A 7,644-nucleotide genomic window follows, 5' to 3' on the forward strand; every position below is an offset into this window, starting at 1 on the left:
TCTCTCCAGAGGGTGGTGCATTACACAGCAGCTTGCTTTGTCAAAGCCAACAAACGTGCATCCTGCTTGGAAGTTTTTGAGTTTCTTGGATCTATGGGAAAAATCTTGGCCATTATTTCTTCATATTTTTTCTCCTCCCCACCTCCACTCTGGGACATGAATCGTACGTATGTTAGACTATTTGATATTGTCCTTCAGGTCACTGAGCTTTGTTCATTTTTTCCTTCAGACTTTTTTTGTGTGCTTCAGTTTAGATAGTTTCTAGTGTGATTTCTTCAATTCACTAACCTTTTCTTCTGTGGTGTCTAATCTACTCGTTAGGCCTATCCAGTGAATTTTTCCAATGAAAATACAGTATTTTTCAACTCTATAAATTCCATTGTATTCTTCTTACATCTTCTGTTTTTCTCCTCTTTACAATCATATTTTTCTTAAATCCTTGAGCATATTTATAATAGCTATTTTTATTTTTATTCCTTGCCTGCTAATTGTTTCTTCTCTTCTATTTCTGGATCTATTTCTGTTGACTGATTTTTATCCTGGTTTTGTCACATTCTCCTGTTTCCTACTACAACAACTGGTAATTTTTTATTGGATGTCAGTCTTTGTGAATGTCTGGATTGTATTGTCTTCTTTTAAGCGTGTTGAGTTTTATTTTGGCAGATAGTCAGGTGGATATTTGCAGGTGAGTCTGATCCTATCAGGGCTTGTTCTAAGCTTTGTTGGGAAAGAGGTGTTGAAAGTGGCCTCTATCCTAGGGCCAATTTAGCTTAGTCTCAAAGCACAGCCTTCCTGAACTGTCTACTAACTGCTCTGCTGTTCCACAGGATTTCTCCATTCAGGTTGTCTGGGACTCAAATGTCTCTCAATGTGATGTGAGCACCAGTAGTTGTTAAGTTTCTAGTTCCCTGGGAATTGGTCTTTCCTCAGGTTTATACATTTTTACTCTGTGTATGCACAGCTTGGTGTTCAGCCCCAAACTCAGAATTATGGAGCAATTTGTTTGCATAGATGCCTCCTCTCTGGTCCTCTTCTCTCCCAGTTCTAACCACCTGAGTCTTCCCAAACTCTACTCTCTGTCTCATCTCAGCAAAACTGCTGTGTTCTGCATAGATACTCCCTCACATGCCAGAACCACTTACTGGTTCGAGGCAGAGGGTCTTCTCTCATGATCACATTGTCCAATGTCTGCAAACAGGTTATTCACAGATTCAGTCCAGCTCTCTAGTTGCATATAGCAACTAAAAGGTTAGTCTCGTACTAGTTATTCCATCACCCTTGAAAGCAGAAGTCTATACCAATTTTTTTCTTATTTTTATACCCATTCCCTGAATTTGTTTTTGGTTTAGATCTCCCCCCATTCTTTTTTCTTCTTCTTCTTCTCCCCAAAGCCCCCCAGTATATAGTTGTATATTCTAGTTGTGGGTCCTTCTGGCTCTGCTATGTGGGATACTGCCGCAGCATGGCTTGATGAGTGATGCCATGTCTGTGCCCAGGATCTGAACCAACAAAACCCCAGGCCGCCAAAGTGGAGCATGCGAACTTAACCACCTGGTGACGGGGCCGGCCCCATATATCAATTTTTTTAATGTTTACAAAATTTATCTGGGAGATATGTACTTTTTGTATTTAAAAATAAAACCTAACAAATGTTAGTTTTACAAAAGAAAGAAAGGATGTTTTTAACGCAAAACATCAAGTATACAAATTCACATCTGTATAGACTTATATTCTCAGTTAGTGGTTAAGAAAAACAAAAAGAAGAGAGCCCAAGAGCAGCAATGTGACAATAGCAAAGTGTTCCAGCTTGTCTGATCAGTCTCCCTCTCTTGGCCCAGGTATGGGAAAAATGTGGTTCAATAGCAGCCACAGCATTTCAAAAGATGCCCACAAGGCCACAGCAGTGGTCAGCAGTGAAGTGGTTAATCTTCCTTATGTGAGAGCAGACCAGAGCACCTAAAACAGAAGAGTTACTTAAAATTCAGCTTAGCTTTGTGGTGATTTAGAGTTTGTTTAATTAGTATTTAGAACTGCATATTGTTTATAGCTATTGGTATTTCAATAGACGCTTAAATGTTTGAACATTTAAAGTTTAATAAGCCTTAGTTCCTTGAAGAAAAACATGGATGTAATTAAATTTTCAATTACTCTGTTATTTTAGGGGCCCATGCAATTAATAAAAGCTAAGGCATTTAACAACATTCATTTAAAAACCTAATCAACCACTCATTAATTAGCTAACACTTATAACAGATATTCTTTAATATGAAATTCTCACATAGGCAAAGTCACAACTTTTGAAAAGTACATATAATGACATATGAGAATAAATAAAAGTAACATCATTTCAGGATGATTTTGTGTATAGACATGAATGTGTGCCTCAATTATGGCTTTCCAAAAACCACACTTGTGCACTGATACCAATTACTGCTTGTTTCTTTGTTTTCACTTGTGTCAAATTAAAAACACTGAAGCAGTTGCTCTTCAGAGCTTCTTTGCCCTTAGCACGTTTGAGAGGATCTTACATTCAAATTGAAAAAAAAAAGTGGCAGAGGTTTGCAGATTAGATGTAGTCTTATTTTAATTAAACACTAAATTTAAAATGGAATAGGAGAAAATTCTGCATTCCCAGATCTTTGCTATCCAAAGATCACCAGCAGCATCAGTAGTTCACGGGAGCTTACGACACACACCCCATTCCAGAACTACTGGATCAGAATTTGAATTTTCACAACATCCCAGGTGTTTAGTATATACATTAAAGACTGAGGTGCACTACAAAAGCATGACCAGTTTACTAGTCAGGAAAGAAACTTGTTAGAATCCTTGCCCTCAAGGAGCTTATAGTCTACTGGGGTAGGAGGAAGGAACTAACAAGGAAAAATTCAATTATAATTTCCTGGGATAAAGGTGGTGTGGTGATATCTACTTACTACATCAAGGAGGGGCACTTTTTATCAAGTTTGGGAAGCAGGCTTCTCAAGAAGATCAAATTCAGATCCTAAAGAACAAGAATTTAAGGGGCAGAGAAAGGGAAGCTCATCGAGAAGGCCAAGAAGGAGAGCCGAACACTAGGAAACAATAGTATCACGAAAACCAAGAGAAGAGGCATTTTCTAAGGATAATCAGCAGTCAACGCTCCCATTTATGGATATCTCAAAACCCCAGCACTATGTTGTACACAGAGTAGGCAGTAAGTAAGTGTTTACAGTATGAGTTGATGAATAAATGCATATTTATCTCAGCATTGAATAAAAACCAAGACATGAATTCAAAAGTGTCTAACTCCCATTCTTATGCTCAGCCACCAGCTCCTATCATAGCCAAAGGAATAACCAAATTTAAAACTAAATTCGAACACATAAACATATGGATAACAAATGCATAACTTGAAGTCAGCAAAAAAATAAAGTTATCTTTTAGACTTGAACCATATATTAGTTTTTTTATAGTCACTTCTCTGAAACCACTCCCTTCAGAAGCAACTAGTATGATTCTTTGTACTCCGTAGGCACTCAATAAATATCAGTAAAATAAAAAGTGTTCTTGAGACCGTTTATCTCTGCTCCCTCTCAAAACCATATTAAATGATGGTAAAGGAATAAAAATGCTATGATCTATCAAAAACAAAGACTCTAGAAGAGGAGATGACAATAGACGGATATGACAATAAAATTGACAGGTGGAAAGCAAATGGATAAATGCCAACTGACCTAGGAAAGCAAAGAAAGCCAAAAGCAAAGAACCAAAATCAAAGAAAACTGACAACACCCATAGAGAAAGTAGTCAACAAGAAGCAGATATGTATAACAGAGCCCCAGAAAGTTACAGGAACTGAGGGCACCAGGTACTTCCGGAGTCACCAGGCACTTCTAAGGGCAGAAGCAAAAAGTGAGGAACAGGCCAAACACAGTATGACAGATTCCCTCCCTCACCCCAATCAGGTGACAATCCGTCCCCAACCCTGGCAGAAGGCTGGACATTCACTCTTAGAAGAAACTCAACCAGAGAAACTTTGGACTTTAGGACACAAGGGCTTGCTGAAGGAAAGAGTAATTAAGTACTCAAATAATTAAGGAAAGAGTAATTAAGTATAATCCATACATTGAACAGTAAGGAAAAGCACTCCCCCCACCCCACCCCACTGTCTTTCCTGTTCAACTCCAAAATGGTGGCAATCAGGCTTATTTGGCCTTCATTCCATGTAGGAGGGTAAAGAAATTGAAGACCTCAGAGCAAAGACATACAGATACTGACATTTGGAGATCACCAATGAAAAGGCTCCTGGCTACCTGATCATTCTACAGAGAAACCCCTCTTTATTAGACAGTCTTTTCTAAAACACACAAATTCTAATCAGCTTTCAGACGTCTCACCCAAGCCAAGGTTCACCAGACTTTTAAGGCAAACCACCTACATGAAAGACAGAGCCCAAGGGAACTTGAGGGGAAACAGACATAATGCTAGGAGCAAAAGAAGAAAAAAAAACCCTAAAAGCAAACAGACAAAAATAAAACCACCTTAGGGAGATGAAAGCAGCCATGGCATTTTGCAAGAACAGGATGCTGTGAAAAAGGAATGTGGAGACAATGAGAAAGGACCTGGAAATAAAAATATGACAGTAGAAATTGAAAATTCAATAAAATGGGTTAAAAAGTTGAGGAGATCTCTGGATAAGGAAAATAAGAAGATTAAATTATGTAAAATAGAAAACAAAATAATACAATTAGAGGCTCCATTTGGAAGTCAAAAGTCCAATGAATAGAACTTCCAGAAAAAAAAGAAAAGAAAAAATACAAAAAAAAAGAGACAAAATTATCTAAAGAAATAATGCAAGAGTATTTTACAGAATTGAGGGTATGAATTTCCTGATCTAAATGGCTCATAACTGTATACCAGCAGTTGAATGAAAAACACTCAATATCTTCATGAAAATTCAGAACCCAGGGATGTTAAAGAGAAAATTTGCTAAAAACTTTCAGAGAAAAAGAGAAAAAATGGCATTAGCCTGTCACAGTCACATTGGAAGCTAAAAGATAATGGAGCAATGCCTTCTCAACTGAGATGAAATCAATTCCAACCTAGAATATTAATCCCAAACTATCAACAAGTTGAGAGAAGAGAGAGTTGTATATATACATTGTTTCAAAAACTTTACCTCCCATGTACCTTTTTTCAGGTAGCTATCAGTTGATGTGTTTCACTAAAACGGGGATATAGGACAAGAACCAGAAAGACACGGGATCAAGGAAACAGGGTTTCTGATACACGGAAGAGGGGAAGAAGGGATTTCCCAGGAAGACAGCTGCATAGCAAGCCCAGAGAGCAAACAGTCCACACAGCAGGAAGAAGAAAGAGGTCCAGAAAGGAGGTCTTTAAGAAAAAAAAAAAAAATGGAACTGAGAAATTTCCTGGTGTGCTTCACCATATGGAGAGGAGTTTTATAGTCCTGTCAGAAAGTTTAGAAAGGAAGTGGTGTCAAATATATAGAAAACTAAGCGAAAGAAGGCATTAGTAAGATAGGACTGAGTCCTGTCCCAAAAGTTAAATAAGAAATAAAATATAACCATAGTCTGCCATATGGCTCAGCTGTGAATAATATTTACATGGTCAGATTTATATAAATGCTGAATATTTATTTAACCAAATATTATGATAGAAGTATCTTGGGGGAATGAAAGAATGGAAGTATGAGCTGACGGCAGAAGAAGGGGAAGGAGTGAGATAGGTAGAAGAAAGCCAAATGCTCATTTTCCATAGAAGTGAGTAGATTACATCTGAAAATGAAAAATCAAAATTCAAAAGTATAAACTTGTTATTTTGAAGAAGCTGCTAAAAGAGATGAAAGTGATTGCTCCTGGGGGGCAGTACTTGAGGACAGAGTGAGGTGAAGCAGGAGATTTTTTTTTATTCATTTTGTAGAACCATTGAAATTTTTAAACTAGGGGCCGGCCCTGTGGCACAGCAGTTAAGTGTGCATGTTCACTTTGGTGGCCTGGGGATCGGCAGTTCAGATCCCAGGTGCGGACATGGCACCACTTGGCAAGCCATGCTGTGGCAGGCATCCCACATATAAAGTAGAGGAAGATGGGCACAGATGTTAGCTCAGGGCCAGTCTTCTTCAGCAAAAAGAGGAGGATTGGCAGCAGATGTTAGCTCAGGGCTAATCTTCCTCAAAAAAAAAGAAAAAATTTAAACTATGTGCTGATATTACTGTGTTAAAAATAAAAGTCAATTTGAAAAACTAAATAATTAATTTGAAACAATAACAATCAACCAACTAAAAAGGAAGCCTTCTGGAAATCCTAATACAGTAGATGATGTAGATGGTCAAAATTCCTTGTGGACACACAATCCTCTTTACATCCATTCTCTGGATCACCACACCCACCTCTGCCTTGTTTCCTTCTCCAGACCCCTAATTAGGACAATTCCTTGCACTTAGATTCCAAAAGATCAAGCCATCAATGAGTATATCACTCACAGAGCAATTTAGGGAATAAAACAAAAAATAAAACTGGGCCTCTGCTTTCAACTTACATGAATTCTGTTTGAGAGGCTATGGTATATGCAGGAAACAGATAATAATACACATTAATCACAATTAAATACTAACTTGTATAGTACAGACGATATGGAGTTCAGAGACAAGTCAGACCAGAGAGATGTGCCTGGAGCAGTGGGAGGCAAAGCGGAGAGTGGAAAAGAAGAGGCTGGATGTGGAAGTTGGGTCACATCATTGCAATGCTCTGTAGGTCATTGTCAAGGTTTGGGGGTTTTATTCCAAGTGTAATGGAAACGGAAAAAAAGGATCCCAGCCTTGGAGTGACATATTGTTAAGAAGATCACTCTGATCATTAGATGAAGAATGGCTTGGAGGGAGACAAAAAACAACAGGGAGAATAGTTACAAGGCTATGGAAGTTTTCAGGTAAGAGATTATGGTGGGTTGGATCATAATTGCGGCTGCGGAGATATGGATGATTAAAGACCAATTATAGAAATAGAATCAATAAGATTTGCTGATGTCTTTCTTATGTAGAGGATGGGCGGAAGGACTAGGAAGAAGAAAGAGCTAAGAATGACTCCCAGAATTCTGATTTGAGCAATTGAGTGGATGGTGGTTTCACATTCCCAGATGGAGGAAGACGGGAAGGTACTGGTTTCAGAGAGGAAGGTTAAAAGATAGGTATTGAACAAATTAAGATGCAGATACTTGAGATACCCCACTAGATTTGTCAAGTAATCAGTTGATTCATTGTCCTCTCTGAATACCATGTTCTAGGACACCACATGGGTTTGTGGCTCAGCCCAGAAGTCCTATCTAGAGTCAGTTTGGGGGAGCAGTTGGCAGTGGAAGTCATGAAAATGTATGAGACTGTTTAGGGTAGTGGTTTTCAAACCTGGAGTGTGTGCTTGCAATGTAATGTTCAAGACCCCATCCCAGAGTGTTCTGATTCAGTAAGTCTTGGTGAGGTCCAGGAATATGCCTTACTAAAAATCAACTCTAAAGATTGTGATAAAAATAGTTCAGGTTCAGATTGGAATGGGTTTAAGCACAATCCAGAGTGAAGAAGTAGCAACAAGTATAGCCAACGCTTTCCAGAAGTTGTAGAGAAAAATAGAGAGGTGGGTAGGTAGA

General features: G+C 38.4%; 1 protein-coding gene across 3 annotated transcripts in view; it reads right to left on the reverse strand.

Moving 5' to 3' along the window:
* The window catches only part of KATNAL2 (katanin catalytic subunit A1 like 2), a 78,795-nt gene that overhangs the window by 70,111 nt on the left and 1,040 nt on the right, over nucleotides 1-7,644 (reverse strand). The gene's annotated exons all lie outside the window — the stretch shown is intronic.

Source organism: Equus asinus, chromosome 7 (assembly GCF_041296235.1).
Source record: "Equus asinus isolate D_3611 breed Donkey chromosome 7, EquAss-T2T_v2, whole genome shotgun sequence".
NCBI classification, from domain to species: domain Eukaryota; kingdom Metazoa; phylum Chordata; class Mammalia; order Perissodactyla; family Equidae; genus Equus; species Equus asinus.